Source organism: Drosophila gunungcola, unplaced genomic scaffold, assembly GCF_025200985.1.
Source record: "Drosophila gunungcola strain Sukarami unplaced genomic scaffold, Dgunungcola_SK_2 000016F, whole genome shotgun sequence".
NCBI lineage: Eukaryota > Metazoa > Arthropoda > Insecta > Diptera > Drosophilidae > Drosophila > Drosophila gunungcola.
In genome coordinates, this window is record NW_026453199.1 from 1631094 (window position 1) to 1654621 (window position 23528).

At 37.2% G+C, this 23528-nt stretch overlaps 1 pseudogene; it reads left to right on the plus strand.

The window, feature by feature from the left end:
- The first annotated feature begins 13644 nt into the window (after positions 1-13644).
- LOC128263711 (uncharacterized) lies at positions 13645-18846 on the plus strand (annotated as a pseudogene).
- Positions 18847-23528: the final 4682 nt, after the last annotated feature.

Sequence of the window (23528 nt, forward strand, 5' to 3'; positions counted from 1 at the left end):
TAAAAATAAATGAAATAAAATTATAACTTTGGTGTTTTTTAATTTTTTTTTAGTTCTTCGAGATATAGTAATGGATAAATATTTCAGAATTACGGTTTAAATTTCATCAAAATCGGACGACTATAGCATATAGCTCCCATAGGAAAAATCATAAAAGTAAATAAAAAAAAATTATAACTTTGGTGTTTTTAAATTTTTCTATAAGTTCTTCGACATATAGTAATGGATAAATATTTCAGAATTACAGTTAAAATTTCATCAAAATGGGACGACTATATCATATAGGTCCCATAGAAGTAATAAAATTATATAAAATAACTACCTAATAATTGAGCTGCAAATCATCATTGCTTCAATGTTTTTAGACATATACGCAAGTAAATCATAATTTTAATGTTTTCAAAAATATTTAATTCTTGCAATATCTGCAAGGGTATATAAACTTCGGCTTGCCGAAGTTTGCTTCCTTTCTTGTTTGGATAAGGAATTATACAATCTATCGGGAAGTTTCCTTTCAATACAATCCCCTATTGTTTTCTTTAAAGAACTTGTGTAAATTAACTTATCTGTTGGATCTGATTCTAATTCTAACTTATTATGTACATTCGATGATCTGGTTTTTAGTTAATTTACGAACTTACTGATGATTCCTTGATAAGGGCTTTCGCGAACGTGCTGTATAATGTCCTCGTATGGCCTGTGATCCTTGAAAACTTTAATTAGGGCCATTTTTGCTTTTCCTTCTCGATGACTGCTTGCGCGGAATTGATGATGGTCCTTTCAATAGCTCCATAGATGATGTGGATTTGCCGAACATCCTGAGTAAAGTAAAGTTGCAGTAATTAATTCCGATGGATTTCCGTCGAAATAAGGTAGCTCTTTGATTTGTCCGATTAGTTGATTCAAATGAATCTCAGACAACTGCGGTAGCACTGATGGATTTGCCATGTTTAATATTCTTTGGTTTTTATTTTCAATATTGACACTTTTTTTTTTTAAGCGCGTATTGACCGAATTGGATTTTATCTATTTTATTTCTGCGTGCAAAAATTACACATAGATTCTTTGGCGGATCTCGACATTTGTCTTTTGTATATTCACGGAATTTTCGCTGATCGGGATATATTAAGTTCTTATGTCAATTCTATTTTCCATTTTGGCAATGTTGCAAGTTTCACATTCGTTTATTATATTCTGAATTAATTTTTGATAATCGGGGAAATAATATTTTCCTCTAAGCCATTTAGTCGTTTTTTTCGATTCCTGGATGTAATAATTCTTTCTGTCGTTTCAATATTTTTTCTTTAAAGTCTGCATATGTCAGTATGTCTTCAAGTTTTGCCGTACATCATACTAAGTTCGTCAAGTGATTTGCATGTATATTTTCCACATAAGCTTTTTGGAATGTAAGGAAGTTTAAATCGTTATGGAAATATATTGCACTCTTTTTAGTACATAAGTATTCTTTAATTATTTCTTTTGCTAAAGTTTCAGTCATTTCTTTATGAATTATTTGAATTTTTAATTTGGGAAAATAACGTGTTACTTCTGTTTTGTCCTCATCTCCTTTAATTAACTCGATTTGTCGGGAAAAATAATTAAATGGTCTCTCAGTTATGGAAATATAGTTTTGGTTATCTTCTTGAGCACTGTGGGCCGTTGCATTTGTATTACTGGCTGTTTAATCTGGTATATTTTCCTCAATATCATCTGTAAACATATTTTCTTTTATTTTGGTCCTGGATAATGCGTCCGCTACATAATTTTCTTTTCTTGGCAAATATTTAATCTGGTAATCAAATTCGTTTAATTTTATTTTCCATCTTTGTAGTTTCATATTTGGTTCTTTTATGTTATTCAGCCAAACTCAAGGTTTATGATCGGTAAATATTTCAAAAGACTACCGAATAAATATGATCTAAAATATTTGGTGGCCCATACGATTGCTAAAAGTTCTTTTTCAATAGTTGCGTAATTTAATTCATGTTCGTTGAGGGTTCTACTAGCGTTACAGATTGGCTTGTGATTTTGTGACAATACTGCTCAAAAGCCATATTGCTTGCATCCGTTGTTAGAGAAAATGGTTTATTAAAGTCTGGATAAATTAAAATTGGGTCTGAGGTAATTAAAATTTTAATTTTTTCGAATGCTTCTATGTAAGGTTTAATTTCATTGTCATTGGTTTTACGATATGTGCAGAGTCAGGCATGAAATTTTGATAAAATCCACACAATCCCAGAAAAAAATTAAATTTATTTTGGTGTTTTAGGTATTGGGAAATTTATTATGGCACTTATCTTTTTTGGATTCGGTTTAATACCTGTAGAAGTTACTACGTGGCCTAAAAATTCAGTTTCTTTTCTCATAAATTCACATTTGTCTAGTTGTAATTTTAAATTTGCATCACGTAATTTTTTAAATACATTTTTCAATGATAAAATATGTTCTTCCAATGAATATTATTATTATATCATCTAGATATACCAAACAATCTTTATAGATTAAATCTTCTTATAAGTTGTTCATACACCTTTGAAAAGTGGCGGAGGCGTTTTTGAGACCAAATGGCATTCGTGTCTATTCGTAATGACCGTGTTTTGTTAAGAATGCTGTTTTAGCTATTGACTCTTGTTCCATTTGGATTTGATGAAGTCCTTTGGCTAAATCGATGGTTGTGAAATATTGGCATCTTCCCAATTTGTTCAAAATTTCATCCATTCTGGGTATCGGAATTTTGCCATTGATAGTGATCTCATTTAAATTTCTGTAATCTTCTACTTATCTACACTTCATCTTACCTGATGCATCGCTCTTTTTTGGAACTATCCAAATGGGTGAGCAATAGGGAGATTTGATTTACGAATTATTCCCTGTTCAATCATTTCATTTATTTCCTTATTAACATTTTCATCAAAGGTTTGAGGATATTTGTATGGCTTCCTATAAACTGGGTCTTCATGTTTGGTTTGTATTGAATGTTTAATTGTACTTGTAAAAGACAAATTTTCACTTTCTTTGTAATGTATGTCATTATATTCAAACAAAACTTTCTTTAAACTTTCTCTTTCTTCCTCGTTCAAATGTTCTAATCTGTATTCATTGCATTCTTTTAATTCATTATTAATGGCAAAATTAAATGATTGATCCTTTGATAAGCGCGGATTAAGGCATTCTAATGCGGTATTATCCTCTCCAATCTCTTTTTTAACTAGTGGTGGACTAAGGCATTTTACTGCGGTCTTGTCCTTTTCCATATCATTTTCACCATATTTTATGTAAAGTAATGTGTCTCCTAACGTCACTGTTTCTTCTTCATAGTTTATTTTCGCTTTACTTCCTTTCAAATAATCTCTTCCTATTAAAATTTCATAATTCTTAAAAATTTATGTAAATATTATTATTTCCAAAATTTTTCGTCATTATATTGATAGATGACCCTGTATCTAAGAAGTTATCCTTTAAACATTATTTTGACATATGGGCAACACTTTCTGTATCCGAGGCAATTTGCTGAAAATTTACCTCCATTCTATTCTGTGCACTGTCATTCTCTCGTTGTCTCTTAACAGGTGTATTCGGAGAGTGGACGTTGGACGTTGATGCCTAGAAATTTAAGGGGTTTTGGTCCCTACCTTGATCATGATGATAATTTCCCTGATTTTGAGGGGGAATTTGATTTCTGTTTGGTGAACTTTGAGGATTTGTTGAATTTGAATTATTATTATTTCTTAGATAATTATTGTTGTTGTTTCTTGGGTAGCCATAAGAATGGGAATTATTCCTCTGATAATAATAATTTTGATGTGTATTTCCCGAATTCGTTCTACAATCATTGCGCCTGGGTTTATAATTATCAAAAGGATCTGCATCCCAATGACCTAGGACCATTGCTGCTTCTTTTAAATTTGCAAGTGTTTTTATATCTTTTTATACCCTTGCAGGGGGTATTATAATTTCAGTCAGAAGTTTGCAAAGCAGTGAAGGAGACATCTCCGACCCTATAAAGTATATATATTCTTGATCAGCATCACTAGGAGAGTCGATCTAGCCATGTCCGTCTGTCCGTCTGTCCGTCCGTTTCTACGCGAACTAGTCTCTCAGTTTTAAGGCTATCTGCATGAAACTTTCCGAAAAGTTGTCTTTCTATTGCAGGTAGTATATAAGTCGGAACGAGCCGGATCGGGCGACTATAGCATATAGCTCCCATAGGAACAATCGGAAAAATAAATGAAAAAAAATTATAACTTTTCTGTTTTTTATTTTTTTTTTTAGTTCTTCAAAAAATAGTAATGGTTAAATATTTCAGAATTACGGTTTAAATTTCATCAAAATCGGACGACTATAACATATAGCTCCCATAGGAACAATCATAAAAATAAATGAAATAAAATTATAACTTTTCTGTTTTTTAATTTTTTTTTAGTTCTTCGAGATATAGTAATGGATAAATATTTCAGAATTACGGTTTAAATTTCATCAAAATCGGACGACTATAGCATATAGCTCCCATAGGAAAAATCATAAAAGTAAATAAAAAAAAATTATAACTTTGGTGTTTTTAAATTTTTCTATAAGTTCTTCGACATATAGTAATGGATAAATATTTCAGAATTACAGTTAAAATTTCATCAAAATGGGACGACTATATCATATAGGTCCCATAGAAGTAATAAAATTATATAAAATAACTACCTAATAATTGAGCTGCAAATCATCATTGCTTCAATGTTTTTAGACATATACGCAAGTAAATCATAATTTTAATGTTTTCAAAAATTTTTAATTCTTGCAATAGCTGCAAGGGTATATAAACTTCGGCTTGCCGAAGTTTGCTTCCTTTCTTGTTTGGATAAGGAATTATACAATCTATCGGGAAGTTTCCTTTCAATACAATCCCCTATTGTTTTCTTTAAAGAACTTGTGTAAATTAACTTATCTGTTGGATCTGATTCTAATTCTAACTTATTATGTACATTCGATGATCTGGTTTTTAGTTAATTTACGAACTTACTGATGATTCCTTGATAAGGGCTTTCGCGAACGTGCTGTATAATGTCCTCGTATGGCCTGTGATCCTTGAAAACTTTAATTAGGGCCATTTTTGCTTTTCCTTCTCGATGACTGCTTGCGCGGAATTGATGATGGTCCTTTCAATAGCTCCATAGATGATGTGGATTTGCCGAACATCCTGAGTAAAGTAAAGTTGCAGTAATTAATTCCGATGGATTTCCGTCGAAATAAGGTAGCTCTTTGATTTGTCCGATTAGTTGATTCAAATGAATCTCAGACAACTGCGGTAGCACTGATGGATTTGCCATGTTTAATATTCTTTGGTTTTTATTTTCAATATTGACACTTTTTTTTTTTAAGCGCGTATTGACCGAATTGGATTTTATCTATTTTATTTCTGCGTGCAAAAATTACACATAGATTCTTTGGCGGATCTCGACATTTGTCTTTTGTATATTCACGGAATTTTCGCTGATCGGGATATATTAAGTTCTTATGTCAATTCTATTTTCCATTTTGGCAATGTTGCAAGTTTCACATTCGTTTATTATATTCTGAATTAATTTTTGATAATCGGGGAAATAATATTTTCCTCTAAGCCATTTAGTCGTTTTTTTCGATTCCTGGATGTAATAATTCTTTCTGTCGTTTCAATATTTTTTCTTTAAAGTCTGCATATGTCAGTATGTCTTCAAGTTTTGCCGTACATCATACTAAGTTCGTCAAGTGATTTGCATGTATATTTTCCACATAAGCTTTTTGGAATGTAAGGAAGTTTAAATCGTTATGGAAATATATTGCACTCTTTTTAGTACATAAGTATTCTTTAATTATTTCTTTTGCTAAAGTTTCAGTCATTTCTTTATGAATTATTTGAATTTTTAATTTGGGAAAATAACGTGTTACTTCTGTTTTGTCCTCATCTCCTTTAATTAACTCGATTTGTCGGGAAAAATAATTAAATGGTCTCTCAGTTATGGAAATATAGTTTTGGTTATCTTCTTGAGCACTGTGGGCCGTTGCATTTGTATTACTGGCTGTTTAATCTGGTATATTTTCCTCAATATCATCTGTAAACATATTTTCTTTTATTTTGGTCCTGGATAATGCGTCCGCTACATAATTTTCTTTTCTTGGCAAATATTTAATCTGGTAATCAAATTCGTTTAATTTTATTTTCCTTCTTTGTAGTTTCATATTTGGTTCTTTTATGTAATTCAGCCAAACTCAAGGTTTATGATCGGTAAATATTTCAAAAGACTACCGAATAAATATGATCTAAAATATTTGGTGGCCTATACGATTGCTAAAAGTTCTTTTTCAATAGTTGCGTAATTTATTTCATGTTCGTTGAGGGTTCTGCTAGCGTTACAGATTGGCTTGTGGTTTTGTGACAATACTGCTCCAAAGCCATATTGCTTGCATCCGTTGCTAGAGAAAATGGTTTATTAAAGTCTGGATAAATTAAAATTGGGTCTGAGGTAATTAAAATTTTAATTTTTTCGAATGCTTCTATGTAAGGTTTAATTTCATTGTCATTGGTTTTACGATATGTGCAAAGTCAGGCATGAAATTTCGATAAAATCCACACAATCCTAGAAAAGATTTAATTTCTTTTGGTGTTTTAGGTATTGGGAAATTTTTTATGGCACTTATCTTTTTTGGATTCGGTTTAATACCTGTAGAAGTTACTACATGGCCTAAAAATTCAGTTTCTTTTCTCATAAATTCACATTTGTCTAGTTGTAATTTTAAATTTGCATCACGTAATTTTTTAAATACATTTTTCAATGATAAAATATGTTCTTCCAATGAATATTATTATTATATCATCTAGATATACCAAACAATCTTTATAGATTAAATCTTCTTATAAGTTGTTCATACACCTTTGAAAAGTGGCGGAGGCGTTTTTGAGACCAAATGGCATTCGTGTCTATTCGTAATGACCGTGTTTTGTTAAGAATGCTGTTTTAGCTTTTGACTCTTGTTCCATTTGGATTTGATGAAGTCCTTTGGCTAAATCGATGGTCGTGAAATATTGGCATCTTCCCAATTTGTCCAATATTACATCCATTCTGGGTATCGGAAATTTGCCATTAATAGTGATCTCATTTAAATTTCTGTAATCTACTACTTATCTATACTTCATCTTACCTGATGCATCGCTCTTTTTTGGAACTATCCAAATGGGTGAGCAATAGGGAGATTTTGATTTACGAATTATTCCCTGTTTAATCATTTCATTTATTTCCTTATTAACATCTTCATCAAAGTTTTGAGGATATTTGTATGGCTTCCTATAAACTGGGTCTTCATGTTTGGTTTGTATTGAATGTTTAATTGTACTTGTAAAAGACAAATTTTCACTTTCTTTGTAATGTATGTCATTATATTCAAACAAAACTTTCTTTAAACTTTCTCTTTCTTCCTCGTTCAAATGTTCTAATCTGTATTCATTGCATTCTTTTAATTCATTATTAATGGCAAAATTAAATGATTGATCCTTTGATAAGCGCGGATTAAGGCATTCTAATGCGGTATTATCCTCTCCAATCTCTTTGTTTGGACTAAGGCATTTTACTGCGGTCTTGTCCTTTTCCATATCATTTTCACCATATTTTATGTAAAGTAATGTGTCTCCTAACGTCACTGTTTCTTCTTCATAGTTTATTTTCGCTTTACTTCCTTTCAAATAATCTCTACCTATTAAAATTTCATAATTCTTAAAAATTTATGAAAATAGAATTTTTGTTTAGCTGGGCAGATTTTGCATGGGTTCAATGTTATACTTTTATTTAATTTCATTGATCCATTTATTGTGAATACTTTTAATTTCTCTTCTGTTCTTCGTTATTTCCAAAATTTTTCGTCATTATATTGATAGATGACCCTGTATCTAAGAAGTTATCCTTTAATCATTACTCTGACATATGGGCAACACTTTCTGTATCCGAGGCAATTTGCTGAAAATTTACCTCCATTCTATTCTGTGCACTGTCATTCTCTCGTTGTCTCTTAACAGGTGTATTCGGAGAGTGGACGTTGGACGTTGATGCCTAGAAATTTAAGGGGTTTTGGTCCCTACCTTGATCATGATGATAATTTCCCTGATTTTGAGGGGGAATTTGATTTCTGTTTGGTGAACTTTGAGGATTTGTTGAATTTGAATTATTATTATTTCTTAGATAATTATTGTTGTTGTTTCTTGGGTAGCTATAAGAATGGGAATTATTCCTCTGATAATAATAATTTTGATGTGTATTTCCCGAATTCGTTCTACAATCATTGCGCCTGGGTTTATAATTATCAAAAGGATCTGCATCCCAATGACCTAGGACCATTGCTGCTTCTTTTAAATTTGCAAGTGTTTTTATATCTTTTTATACCCTTGCAGGGGGTATTATAATTTCAGTCAGAAGTTTGCAAAGCAGTGAAGGAGACATCTCCGACCCTATAAAGTATATATATTCTTGATCAGCATCACTAGGAGAGTCGATCTAGCCATGTCCGTCTGTCCTTCCGTTTCTACGCGAACTAGTCTGTCAGTTTTAAGGCTATCTGCATGAAACTTTCCGAAAAGTTGTCTTTCTATTGCAGGTAGTATATAAGTCGGAACGAGCCGGATCGGACGACTATTGCATATAGCTCCCATAGGAACAATCGGAAAAATAAATGAAAAAAATTATAACTTTTCTGTTTTTTATTTTTTTTTTTAGTTCTTCAAAAAATAGTAATGGTTAAATATTTCAGAATTACGGTTTAAATTTCATCAAAATCGGACGACTATAACATATAGCTCCCATAGGAACAATCATAAAAATAAATGAAAAAAAAATTATAACTTTTCTGTTTTTTAATTTTTTTTAGTTCTTCGAGATATAGTAATGGATAAATATTTCAGAATTACGGTTTAAATTTCATCAAATCGGACGACTATAGCATATAGCTCCCATAGGAAAAATCATAAAAGTAAATAAAAAAAAATTATAACTTTGGTGTTTTTAAATTTTTCTATAAGTTCTTCGACATATAGTAATGGATAAATATTTCAGAATTACAGTTAAAATTTCATCAAAATAGGACGACTATATCATATAGGTCCCATAGAAGTAATAAAATTATATAAAATAACTACCTAATAATTGAGCTGCAAATCATCATTGATTCAATGTTTTTAGACATATACGCAAGTAAATCATAATTTTAATGTTTTCAAAAATATTTAATTCTTGCAATAGCTGCAAGGGTATATAAACTTCGGCATGCCGAAGTTTGCTTCCTTTCTTGTTTGGATAAGGAATTATACAATCTATCGGGAAGTTTCCTTTCAATACAATCCCCAATTGTTTTCTTTAAAGAACTTGTGTAAATTAACTTATCTGTTGGATCTGATTCTAATTCTAACTTATTATGTACATTCGATGATCTGGTTTTTAGTTAATTTACGAACTTACTGATGCTTCCTTGATAAGGGGTGTCGCGAACGTGCTGTATAATGTCCTCGTATGGCCTGTGATCCTTGAAAACTTTAATTAGGGCCATTTTTGCTGTTCCCCATGCTTTGGACTTTTCCTCCTCGATGACTGCTTGCGCGGAATTGATGATGGTCCTTTCAATAGCTCCATAGATGATGTGGATTTGCCGAACATCCTGAGTAAAGTAAAGTTGCAGTAATTAATTCCGATGGATTTCCGTCGAAATAAGGTAGCTCTTTGATTTGTCCGATTAGTTGATTCAAATGAATCTCAGACAACTGCGGTAGCACTGATGGATTTGCCATGTTTAATATTCTTTGGTTTTTATTTTCAATATTGACACTTTTTTGTTTTAAGCGCGTATTGCCCGAATTGGATTTTATCTATTTTATTTCTGCGTGCAAAAATTACACATAGATTCTTTGGCGGATATCGAAATTTGTCTTTTGTATATTCACGGAATTTTCGCTGATCGGGATATACTAGTCATATAGTAATATAGTAATATCCTTTAGTTGATCAGTACCGAAGACTTTTAAAACGACTTCAAGATCCTACCGGCTGCGCCAATTAAATTTTCGAACCATAAGTTTAACATAAAAAAAAACTTTATTTAATTTATTTAAACTGGTTACAATAATTTTTTATTTGGAAGAACACTGACTGTCTTAAGACAAGTCTCAAACTGAACTCCCTTCTTAACTTAAACTTCTTTGACGATCATACCTCGGTTTTGAGCTTTAGAGCTTTCTATGAGTGGAGTTGGCTTTAAACACTAACCATACAACATATAGACTGGACACAAAAAGATTGAAAGCGGGAGGCCCCCGTGGTCACAGCAGCAGGCCCATGCACTTCGTGTGCGTTCGGGTTTTTTGCTCTCTCATTCTTATTCTCATTTTATGCTCGCTCACTCATTGCACGAGTTCAGGCGTTCAGTCGCTCAGTCGCAACGAGGCGCTTTTTGAAGAAGGCTGCCCTGCGCTTGAATTCGTCTTTGTATGTATGCGTGATCATGCATTCTCATACACTGGAGCATGTGTGCGTTTATTTCAGTTCGGCGCATCAAGAATATTTTGTCTTTTTTTACAAATTCAAATCAGTGGTAGCAGTAAATGTTTTACATATATGTATGTATGAGATGAGAACAGGGTATATCGCAGTCGTGTCACTTAAAGCACCGACTGCTCTTCAGTGGTTGCGAAAACTTCAAACTAAATCAGCTTGTGTTGATGTTTTGCGAGCGGTTGATGCCTGCATACCCTTCCGACATTTGCTTTTTAGGGGGATCGGGCTTTTAGGACACTTGTTTTAAATGTTGTGTTTAGTGATCTTTGGTTGATTTATTTTTTAATGATTCGCAGTGTAATTTTAATTGTCTTTAAACAAGTAATAAATAATAAAATACTTTTTATATTTTTGTAAAGGTAAATGGAACAAATATAAAAAATCGCATTTTTTGTTGAAATGTTATTTTAATGATAATAATTTTAAATTTTAATTGTACCAATATCTTGGATTAAAACGAATTGTTAAAAGACAATAACAATTGTTAACTCTTTTGATAATCTATCAATTCATGCACTATGGTTAATTGAGTGGTCCTCAAATGGACTCTAAACAATTTTCGGTATATCACCTATATACGCTGATGATACCAAATCTTGCGTTTCTGTTTTAATATTATATTGTGCTACTAAAATCTTATCCTCTGTGCGAGCGGTGCAATCCGACCTTAGAGTTAAAATTTCTTCCTCTGGCAATTTGGCTATTAAATTCTTATTTTTGTATTCATACAACCCTTAACGTGTCAAGTGCTTTTTCTTCTAATTCAACCCAATACGAGTTAGAGTCTAACATTCGCTTCTTAACTCAAATGCCAAATCGTTGGCATTACTCCACGGCCAATTTCCGTCACAAACTCTTCTTTGAGCCTGCCACTTTTGGCACTTATTCAAATAGGTTTCCGTCATTAAATGCTATAAGTCAATCTCAAAATTGTACACTAAATACTCTGTATTTACATTAGCTATTAACAAACTCTCTTCTGACCAAACTGGAACTGGAATTACCCTTTATAATTTCGATGGGTAAATAATAATGATATTTTAACATTTGTTATCAATTTTTTGTCCACAAACAAGCCCTTAGCTGTTTAAAACGTATATACCTCCTTTAGTTCTGTTCCAGTGTTTTTTTCCTGGTATACCTAATTTTTCAGAAAGATTTTCCTTGATTTTAGATATTTCCCCTGTTAGTTGGCTTGGCCTAAGAATATTAGTGTTATGCCGGCCATGATTTATATCAATTAGTAAGCTTATTATAACTGTTTGTCTCTTTTCACAATCTTAAATTAAACTTGTCAACTGTTTTGTTAGGGACCCCATAAACTCAAATGTAGCTCGTTTCTATCTTATGTACTTCTTCTATCTTTCCTAACGGCCATCTCGATGGATGACAACATTCATCCTTTATTAGAACTACTTGTCCCTTTTCTATAATGGCCATACCTAGCGGTAAGATCGATATTAAACATATTGTAAAAACATAATTTATATGAAAGTGTAAAAAAAGAAAATTCTGTTACGTCGGTGTATTAGTGCAAAGTCCAAAATACTTGGGTCGAGGGAGTTGCGTCCTGTGTAGGCACGCCAGTTTGCCGGTTCAGCTCGCCGGACGGGGTGGGTTCTTTGGAAATAATAAATTTAATAATAAATAATTTATCGTGCCTTAGGAAAAAGATAGAGCTCGTTCAGTTAGTTTTGTCATTTGTCGTCGCTGCCCACAAGCTTCTCAAGTAGCTATCTCAAGCGCTTGACCGAATTTCGATCGGCAGCGTGTGACTGTTTTACCCTGTCCCTTCATACGTTCCGTATGCCGATGGATCGCTGCAATGCGATTCCCTACTATCCATGTCGTCAGTCGAAAGTTACGTCATTGTTCTTGACCCGAGTTTTTCCATTTGCGCCAGCTCCCCCTTTTATATACGTTTACTAAGGCATTATTGAGTTCTGCTTCACATTATAATTTATTGAAAAGATTTTTCATTTTAAAAGGTGTACATTTAATTGACAAATAAAAGTGTAAAATTTAGGTGCCAAATCAATTAAATGGAGAATTATTCTAATATTATATACATATTTGTATTAAGAATGAATATAAATTTAAGAATAATATTTGGAGTTAATTAAAAAATAATAATATGGATATTACATGACTCTAAATTTAATGTATGAGGATCATATATATATAATTTTAAGTTTGAAACTCCGATTAAAAAAAATATATAATTTTATTTTATTCAACTGATTGTTACAAGAGTTTACTTATTTGTGAAGAACACCGACCTATTGGATTGAGGTCTCAAACTGAACTTAACTTGCTGATCTGATTCTGTTGACGATCAAGCCTAGGTTTCGAGCTTTTCGGGATTTGGGTGAGTTGTGAAATTGTTCTGAGAAAACTTTCGGTTTTTTTTTGAGTGAAACTTTTATTACTCTTGGATTCAAGCGGAGGTGCAGATACTATATTCATGGGCGGAGGTGCAAAAAGAAACAGGAGGCTTATGCACAAAAATCAATATTTGTTTTTTTTTCTCGTCTGGGTAATTGAAAAATTCCAATTCCAACATTCCGGAAAAGTCAGAGTCCATAAAAACTCAAAAATACAATTTTTTCAAGTAGCGTGTCCCATTCCCATCGTTCACACACCTACAATTCCGCATATTTGTTTTTTTCTCGTCTGGTTAATTGAAAATTTCCAATTCCAACATTCCGGAAAAGCCCTAATCCATAAAAACTTCGCAATACTATTTTTTCAACTCGTTCCACACACCTACAATTCTGTTTTTTTTTTCACATCCAAACTGACACAACTAAAATACCATTTTTCAAGTAGCGTGTCCTATTCCAATCGTTCCACACACCTAAAATTCCGCATATTTGATTTTTTTCTCGGCTGGTTAATTGAAAAATTCAAATTCCAATTCCGGAAAAGTCCGATTCAAAAAAACAACTAAAAAATACCATTTTCAAGTGGCGTGATCCATTCCAATCGTTCCACACACCTACAATTCCGCATTTTTTTTTCATCCAAACTGACACAAACATAGTGTGGCGAGATCCACAGCTATTCGCGAGCGTTTTTTGGTCTTAGTATGCCCGGTGGAGACGATAAGAAAAAGGTATCTGCTTCCCCCTTGAGCAAAACCAAGTCCACGCTCTCGCCGCTGGCAACCAAAAGCTCCAAGAGCCCACCAAGCATCGTGGTGAAGCCGGCTACGCCAAAAACTCCAAGTTCATTAAGTCCAAACGCCAAACCCGCTACTTCCAGTTCAAGGGTGACTCGATCCATACAAAAAATGGCTTCAACTGCTTACGAGTTAGCTTTAAATAAGTTCATCGCGGTCTCAGATCGTCTAAGCGATCTCGAAAGCAGAACCAACACTCCTGGGAACGAAACTCCAAGCGTTTCCATGCTCCAAATCCGTCGGGAGCAAGTCCGAGTGTTATGGGACAAGGTGGAGAAAGAGTTCGACGTATGCTCAGAGTGCATTACGGCAGCAGGCGAGGATGCAGCTTCCACATTGCCCATTCTCAAGTAAAAGTATAACTACTGTTATACAGTGTATGAGAGATACGCCGCTCAGCTCACAGGTATAATCCAACAGGGCACAGCTCCGCCAGCTCAAGCTCAAGCCCCTGCCCAGAACTATATCTCCTCTGGCTGTCGGCTGCCTCCGTGCGACACAGAGGTTTTCTCAGGCGATTACCTACGCTGGCCCACTTTCCGGGACCTTTTTACAGCGATATATATAAATAATCCAAGGCTCACGCCTGTGGAAAAGCTGTTCCACTTAAACGCTAAAACGAGCGGTGACGCGTATGCCATAATCGCAAATTCCCCTCTCACCAACGATGGCTTTCGCTCAGCTTGGGATAACCTAACTGAGCGGTTCGACAACAAGCGATTGTTAGTAAATAGCCAGCTTAAAATCCTCTTCAACCTCCAGTCGATTTCGCAAGAATCTGGGGCAGCTCTAAAGGAACTGCAAACTACGATTCAAGGCTGTCTGAACGCCTTGGAACTGTCCGGAATCCTGATTACAGATTGGGACTGCATTCTTGTCTATATGTGTTCGTCAAAGCTCCCCAAGCTTACACTTTCCTTATGGGAGCAGTCCTTGCACGATAAAGCCGCAATTCCAAAATGGGTTGACCTGAACACCTTTCTTACTGAGCGCCATCGAACCCTCGAGGCCATAGATGACGTGCGACCTTCTGGGTCAAGTCATTCGCAGTCCAAAGCAACGAACGCTAGCGGGTCTTTAAGCAGAATAAATTCTTATGAGACTAAGATAGTTCCGAAACCGAGACGTTGCGATCTGTGCTCAAGGGAAAGCCACCCTATACGCACTTGTCCACGTTTCCTCCAAATGACAGTAGACGAGCGGGCCGCCTATATCCGAAACAAGCAATTGTGCTTGAACTGCTTTGCCCGAGGGCACCAGCTTCGGGACTGCACAAGCACCCACAGCTGCTTCACCTGCCGCAGTCGCCACCATACGCTGCTGCACCGAAGCAACCCTTTTGCCAGCCCTCCAAGTCGGCCTGATGTTCTCATGTCACGACCAGCAACTTCGACAGAAGGCTCAGCCGCTTCCGATGACCAGTCGGGAGTGCAAGTCTGTTTTGCGTCAGGTGCAAGATCGGTTCTGCTGGGGACAGCCATCATAAATATTTGCCACCTGGGTTCGAATTTCCAAGCTCGTGCCCTTATCGACTCAGGATCCGAAGCAACATTTGTGACAGAGCGTCTGTTCAATCTTTTCAAATTACCCTTCCAAGTCGTCCAAGCCCAAGTCTCAGGCTTAAATCAGACAGTGTCCGCCCAGTCCAAGAAGCTCTGTCATTTTACAATCAGATCTCCAAGTAGGCCCGCTCTGCAGTTAGAGACGTCAGCCTATGTCCTTCCTCAACTGGCAGGGAATCTGCCTTCCTACCCAATTCCGCAAGACTTTCTTCGAAATCTTCCCGATTTACCATTGGCGGATCCGAAGTTTTATGAGAGCGCACAAATAGATGTTCTGATAGGAGCCGACATTCTGCCTTCGGTTCTCCTAAATGGGGCAAAAACCAACATCTGTGGCTCCCTCCTTGGACAAGAAACAAGAAACAAACAAACACCCAGAGTCAGATTGCCACCTTCTCTATGCAAATTTCCCAAGCGTACGACAATGGCTTAGATTAAATCCTCACCAAATTCTGGGAGGTAGAGGATCTACAAATAAAGTTGGTAAAGGAATCCGATTCCGTCTGCGAAGATAATTTTCTCCGAACGACCACGAGAGATGCGAACGGCAGATACGTCGTTACCCTACCTTTTCGCGACCCGGAACATCCAGTGTCAGGGTTAGGGTACTCCAGGTCCTTTGCGTTATCTCAATTTTTGAGAAACGAGCAACGCTTAAAAAGAGACATTCCGCTAAAGATACGATACGACTCAGTGATTCAAGAATATCTGGATCTGAACCATATGAGAGAGGTCTTTCCATGCTGGCCCAGTCTTACAGTCCGACCTTACCATTCAAATCCTAAAGTGGCGGTATTTTCAATATGTGTTTAGCGCCGATATTGAAAAGATGTATCGGCAGATCTGGGTAGATCCGAAGCACACGCCTTTCCAGCGGATATTGTTCCGTAATCCTGATGGGGACATCCGAGAGTTCGAGTTGAAAACGGTCACCTTTGGAGTCAATTGCGCTCCGTACCTGGCCATTCGCGTGCTTCAACAACTGGCAACTGACGTACAACACAGCCATCCTAAAGCGAGTGATGTCATTCGTCATTTTATGTATGTAGATGATATCCTAGCTGGCGCCGACTCTAAAGAAGACGCTCGGCTCTCGATTCAAGAGCTACAAACTGCCCTCAACTCCGCTGGGTTTCCATTGAGAAAATGGACGTCCAATCATAAGGATATTTTGGCTCACATTCCGAGTGACCATCTCCTGCGCTCCGATTTTCTGGATATCGATGCCGAAAGCACGGCAAAAACGCTCGGTGTCCGTTGGAAAGCCACATCTGATGAATATTTCTTTGTTCCGCCCGAATTATCCGATGAATCGTCCCTTACAAAACGCCAGGTTCTGTCACAAATTGCCAAATTGTTTGACCCTGCAGGGTGGCTCGCGCCCTTCGTAGTGCGTGCGAAAATCTTCATGCAGGAGATTTGGCTGCAGGACCTGGGGTGGGACGACGAACTTCCAAGTGATCTGTGTCTGAGATGGCAGAGCTTTCTACAAAGCTATTCTGACTTAAATCGAATCCGCATTCCAAGGTGGGTCTCCTTCGGACCAGAATTCAGAGTCGAGCATCACGGTTTTTGTGACGCGTCTCAAACGGCATTCGGTGCTGCGATCTATGTACGAGTGGAAGTGGGGCATACGACTATGGTGCACCTTCTCACTGCAAAGACGCGAGTTGCGCCGGTAAAAACGGTATCGCTTCCCAGATTAGAGCTTTGCGGGGCCTTGTTACTGGCTGAAATGGCAGCAAGTGTTCTTCCGAGTATGCCAATACTCACATCCCAACTCTTCTGCTGGACAGACTCCACCATTGTGCTCGCATGGTTAAACAAGCCAGCTTGCCAGTGGACTACTTTTGTTGCCAATAGGGTGACCAAGATTACCCAGTGTACAAAGGCCGAGAAGTGGTCGCATGTTCAATCCGAACACAATCCCGCAGACCTGGCCAGTAGAGGGGTAGCACTTCAGGAATTGGTCGACAATCCTCTTTGGTGGCATGGTCCCGCATGGTTGCAAAAGCCACGCAGCCAATGTCCAAGTCAGGGCGACAATTCCCCAGCGACCGAGCTAGAGAAACGTCCCCTTAAGTCCCACGTCGCAACTATTCCGTCTGAAGATTTCCTTGACCGTTTTTCCAAGTTCGACAAAGCACTGCGGGTTCTCGCTTATGTCAATCGTTTCATCCAGCGATGCAAAAAACAAGCAACACCCTCTGATAAGCACCTGCTAGCGGCGGAAATTTCCGCCGCGGAACGACTACTTATTCTGAATACTCAGCGCAGAGACTTCTCCCATGATTATCACTGCTTAAGTGAAAAGCGCTCTGTGCCTTCTTCAAGTTCTATCCTGAGCATGAACCCGTTCATAGATCAACATGGTCTGATAAGAGCGTGCGGTCGCGTGACGGCCTCCGACAGCCTTCAATATGATGAACGGCATCCAGTTATCCTTCCATATAGCTGCCCACTTTCTCGCCTACTTGTCCAGTTCACTCATCGCATAACCCTCCATGGCGGCAACCAGTTAATGGTACGCCTCATTCGGTCAAGATACTGGATACCAAAACTAAAGAACTTAGTAAAGGCAATGTAAACTCCTGCAAGGTATGCGTGATTTACAAGAAAAGGCTACAAACGACCATTTACGTACACGGGAATGGACTTCGCCGGCCCATTCGAAATTAAAAATTATACCGGAAGAGGGTGTCTCATAACAAAAGGATATGTGTTAGTGTTCGTTTGTTTTTCCACCAAGGCCATCCACTCAGAGCCTACCTCTGATCTCACGACCGAGAAGTTTCTCGCCGCTTTCGCTCGCTTCGTTTCCCGGAGAGGGTGTCTTTGACAAGTCCAGTCTGACAACGGAAAAACCTTCGTTGGCGCTGCCGCCTTGCTTTCTCGCGACTTCCTTCAGGCTGTAAAAGAGTCTGTGACAGATGCCTATGGTCATCAGCAGCAATTTATACCTCCGGGAGCCCCTCACATGGGAGGCCTATGGGAAGCTGGTGTTAAAAGCTTTAAAACACTGTTCTATAAGTCCACAGCCACTCGAAAATATACTTTCGAAGAGCTTTCGACGCTTCTGGCAAAAATTGAAGCTTGCCTAAATTCCAGGCCACTCTCCCCTATGTCCGAAAACCCTACCGAACTCTTGGCCCTGACACCAGGTCATTTTCTTGTTGGAGGACCTCTCCTGTCTACCGTGGAACCAGAAGTCAAAGGAAACACCAGGTCTATGATCAACCGCTGGCAGCATCTAAAGGCTCTCCATCAGCAGTTTCGTATGCGATGGAAGGAAGAATACCTTAAAGAACTTCACAAGCGCAATAAGTGGCAGGCCCCCGCGAAGAATCTTCACGTCGGCGACATGGTTGTCATAAAGGACGAGAATTTTCCTTCCAACGAGTGGCGGCTCGGCAGAATTGACTCTGTCTTCCCAGGAGCCGATGGCAATGTCCGTGTAGTGGACATCCGCACGGCACGCGGGGTTGTCAAACGTCCAATCACCAAAGTCGTACTTCTGCCTGTGGAGCCTTCAAAACTTCCACAATAAATTGGCCCACATTTTTTTAGTCCTAAGTTGTTATCCACAATTCCTAATATGATTTCCCTTTATTCACCTTCATTCATCCATGATCTAGATCAGAAAAATGGCTCCCCGAACACGCACCGAAGAACCCCTGGACGTTGCCGAGTTTGCAAGGGAGTCCATCCTCTACGGAAGTGTAGCAGGTTTCTGAAGCTGAGCGCTGAGAAGCGGCTTCGTGCAGTCTTGGTAAACAAGTATTGCTCGAACTGTCTTGCCCACGACCACTCGAAAGCTGACTGTCGCAGTGGAAAATGCAAGAAGTGCCAACGGAACCACCACACGCTGCTGCATATGCATGAGCGGTCTAATTCTGGGCAGCGTTCGCGCCGGCAAAATCCGCCAAATCGCCCGACGCCTACGTTAAGGCAGCGCTCAGCCTCCCCTACACCAGCTCCGTCGCTTTCATCGCTGCTACAACGTCACAGCGTCAACGTCCTTCCGACTGCTTCGGTGATGGTGAAGACCGGAAGCAAGACTTTCGAGACCGCAGCTTTAATCGACCCTTGCACACCAGTGAGCTGCATCGACGCTTCTCGGGCCGCCGCATTTCGGTTGCCAACGACCAGTGTTGGTGACGATAAGGTGTGCAACGCGACGATACAGTCCAAATGCGGGACGACCAAGATGGAGGTGGTGTTCAAAGTCGAGCCCAAGGTGGGCATTCGCACACCGACTCGGACACTCAACGACGCCGTCCGTACCAAATTTAAGGGCATACAGCTCGCGGATGATTTCTGTCATTCTTGGGGCGGACGTGTACCCCAAGGTGATCCAGTCGGGGTTCCTGATGGTCTACGACGGACTGCCGGTCGCCCAGAAGACGGTTTTTGGGTGGATCATTTCCGGCGCCTGCCACCAACCTTAGAAGCCATCTTCTTTTGCAACGCTAGCGATTGCAAGGGGGGCGGAATGTTCAGGCCACGAAGGAGCACCCGGTATTCCCGGCTTTCCGCTCTCCCCATCTGCTCTCCGCTCTCACCCAGCTTCCCTTTTCCCCACCACGAAGTCTCCATGAAGTCTCCACTGCGCTCTCAATAGCATTAGAATAAGTTAGAATAGTTAGTTCGATTTTCATAGTGAATAAAAGTGGTTGCGCCCACACCCCTACCAAACACCGAAACAACTACGACTCGTCATTCAACTACAGGACCTGTGCACCTTCCAGGACCCTCCAGAGGACTCGGCCATCCCTCTCTACGTTCATATACTTATGCTTCGTTGGAATTTCCATTGATCCGGTTTTGAATATCAGATATCCGTTTCTTGCGTTTATCGGACTTATTTCGATACTTTGTCTTTTGGTTGTACTTATAAGCGAGATTAATATCAGGGATAATATAGAGATGATTTGGTAATGTTTCGTCTTCTTCCGCTTGTCTGGCATTATCATATTTGCTCTTATTAGTCTTCTTTTGTTTTTTAAATTTTGACTTATAATGTGTTATTTTCCTGCCTCTATTTGTTTCTTCGAAGTGTTTATTGTCAACCTGTCCTTTTAAACTTGAAGGGATTGGTAATCTTGGTTTTAACTAATGGGGCTTGTCTATAGTTCGTATTAACTTCAAAATCGTGCCTTTTTTCATTCAGCCTGTCTATTTTATTGCATTTTTTTAGTTGAGTGTTATTATCTGGTGTTCCTGCATATGGAAAAATGTCTGCGGGAGTTCTATTAGTCGTGTTGTGTTTTGTTTTATGATTGTACACATATAAGATAACTTCGAATTTCGGTCATCGGTCCTCTATATTATTTTCATTACTAATAATTCTCAATTTCAATTTCGTGCATCGGTCCTCTATATTATTTTCATTACTAATAATTCTCAATTTCTCATTTACTGAATTATGAAACCTTTCTACATCAGATACACCGTTCTTGCTGGTTGTTACCGATATATTGTTTCTACTCCTTCAGATTTAAACCAGTTTTGCAAGGCTATACACATAATCTGAATCATCAGCTGAATCTTTGTCTGCTTTGGTTTCTTGTGGTTTTCCCATATCGTTAAATACCTTCATTATGGCTCTTTTTGCTTCCAGCCAATCTCTACTTTTCACTTAAATAATGTAGCGATTTTCGAATAAATGTCGATACAAGATAGAAATTGCTGCTTACTAACCATGTAGAAATCAATTACATATCGTTCTCTTGCGTTAAGTATTTCTGGAGTTACTTCAAATGACAGTTTTGTATTTCCGTGTTCGGTTGTTGCAATGATGCAGATTTCACATTCATTGATGATATATTGTATTAAGTCTTGGCTATCTGGATAATAATGTTCTTCTTTAAACCAGTTGATAGTTTTTTCGATTCCTAAGTGTAGAAGTTCCTTATGCATTTTTAATATCATATTTTTTAATTCAGCGTATGTCAGAATATATTTTAATATAAGTGTGCATTTTATCAATTTCGTTAAATTGTTGGAATGTTAATAAATCCTCATAATTATGGAAATAAATTGCGCTTTTCTTAGTGCATACATATTCTTTAATGATGGTTTTAGCAAATTTTTCATTTCATTTTCTTGTAAGTAATTTTGATTTTCAATTTGTAAAAATAATGCCTCACTTCAGTTTCATGGTTGTCTCCCTTCTCTAATTCTATTTGTCTAGAGAAATAATTGAATGCTCGCTCTGTGATGGGTATATAATTAAGATTATCTTCAGGAGCGCATCTACACTGTTGGCAACTTCACCAAGCATTAATTCTTCTATTTTGGTACGGGATAAAGTATCTGCTACATAACTTTCTTTTCCCGGAAGATACTTAATCTTATAATCAAATTCGTTAATTTGATTTTCCATCTTTGAAGTTTCATGTTTGGTTCCTTGATGTTATAAAGCCAGACAAGACGTTTATGGTCACTCAGTATTTCAAAAGATCTTCCAAATGGGTATGATCTGAAATACTTTGTTGCCCAAACAATGGCTAGAAGTATTTTCTCTATAGTGGCATAGTTTATTTCATGTTCGTTCAAAGTTCTACTGGCATAACAAACAGGTTTATGATTTTGAGTCAAAACTGCACCGATGGCAATATTACTAGCGTCAGTAGTTAGGGAAAAAGGTTTACTAAAATCAGGGTAGATTAAAATCGGATCTGATGTAATAAGTATCTTTAACATTTCAAATGCTGCTATGTAATCTTTATTTTTCGTGTCTATCGTTGCTTACTTTTTCAATTTAACTATGTTAGCGAAGTTTGGAATGAACTTGCGATAGAATCCACATAATCCCAAAATGATTTTAATTGTTTTGGAGTCTTTGGTAGTGGGAAATTTGTAATAGCGTTGGTTTTATTTGGATTGGGCTTGATACGGTTGGTAGTTACAACATGACCTAGGAATTCTGTTTCTTTTTTTGCAGTTTTAAGTTTGCTTCTCTAAGTTTTCCAAAAACTTTCTTTAGAGATAAGATGTGATCCTCCAATGAAGTGCAAAAAATTATTATATCATCTAAATAAACTAAACAATCTTTGTAGTTTAAATCTTCCAAAAGGTTGTTCATAAATCTTTGAAAAGTTAAGGCCGAATGGCATTCGAGTGTATGATCTATGATTGTGAAATACTGGCATTTTCCTAATTTGTCAAGGATCTCATCAATTCCAGGAATTGGAAATTTATCATTGATAGTGATTTCGTTTAAATTCCTGTAATCCACAACCAACCTAAACTTTTTCTTGCCAGACGCGTCGGTTTTTTTGGAACGACCCAAATAGGTGAACAGTAAGGAGATTTCGACTTGCGAATTATTCCCTGGTATATCATTTCTTTTATTTGCTTATTTACTTCTTCATCAATACTCTGGGGGTATTTATATGGATTACGATAAACTGCGACTTCATGCTGAGTTTGGATTGTGTGTTTAATAGTACTTGTGAAAGTCAAATTCTCACCTTCTCTGTTCTGAATGTCACCATATTTAAATAGAACCTTCTTTAAACTTTCAATCTCCTCGCTATTCAGATTTTCGAGCCTAAATTCATTGTTTTCGCGTAAATCATTATTAATTGCGAAGTTTACCGATTGATCTTCTGTAGAAGGTAGATTTAGGCACTCTTGTGCGGTCTTACCCTCTTCCATATCTCCGTCGTTGTGTCGGAATTTGTATGTTTTGGGGCCTAAATTAATTGTTTTGTTTTCATAATCAATTTTAGGCTTAGCAGCTTCTAGTTAATTTCGACTTAACAGGATATCATAATTATCGGAAAATTTATGCAAATAAAATTTTTGTTCAGACGGACATGAGATGACGGACTATGATACTTTTATGTATTTTTACTCGACCTCTAATAGTATACACTTTTAAATCTTCTTTTATCTCTTTTAGTATAGCAAAATTTTTATTCATTATATTGATTGATGATCCTGTGTCTACCATTCCTTTTTAAAATTTATTATAAAAGACAATTTTTACATAGGGATTGTGTCTTCGATGAAAATTTACGTCCATCCAATTTAGGATTAGAATTTGAATTAGAATTATAGTAGGAACTTAAATTTCTTTGATTACCATAATATCTTTGATTGTTAACCGGATATCTTCTCCCATTCCTCTGATTTTTATGGTTATTTCTATTTTGTGCGTATTCTTCTTCTGGGCTTGCATCATAGAATCCTAACTCCATAGCTGCTTGTTTTAATTTCGGA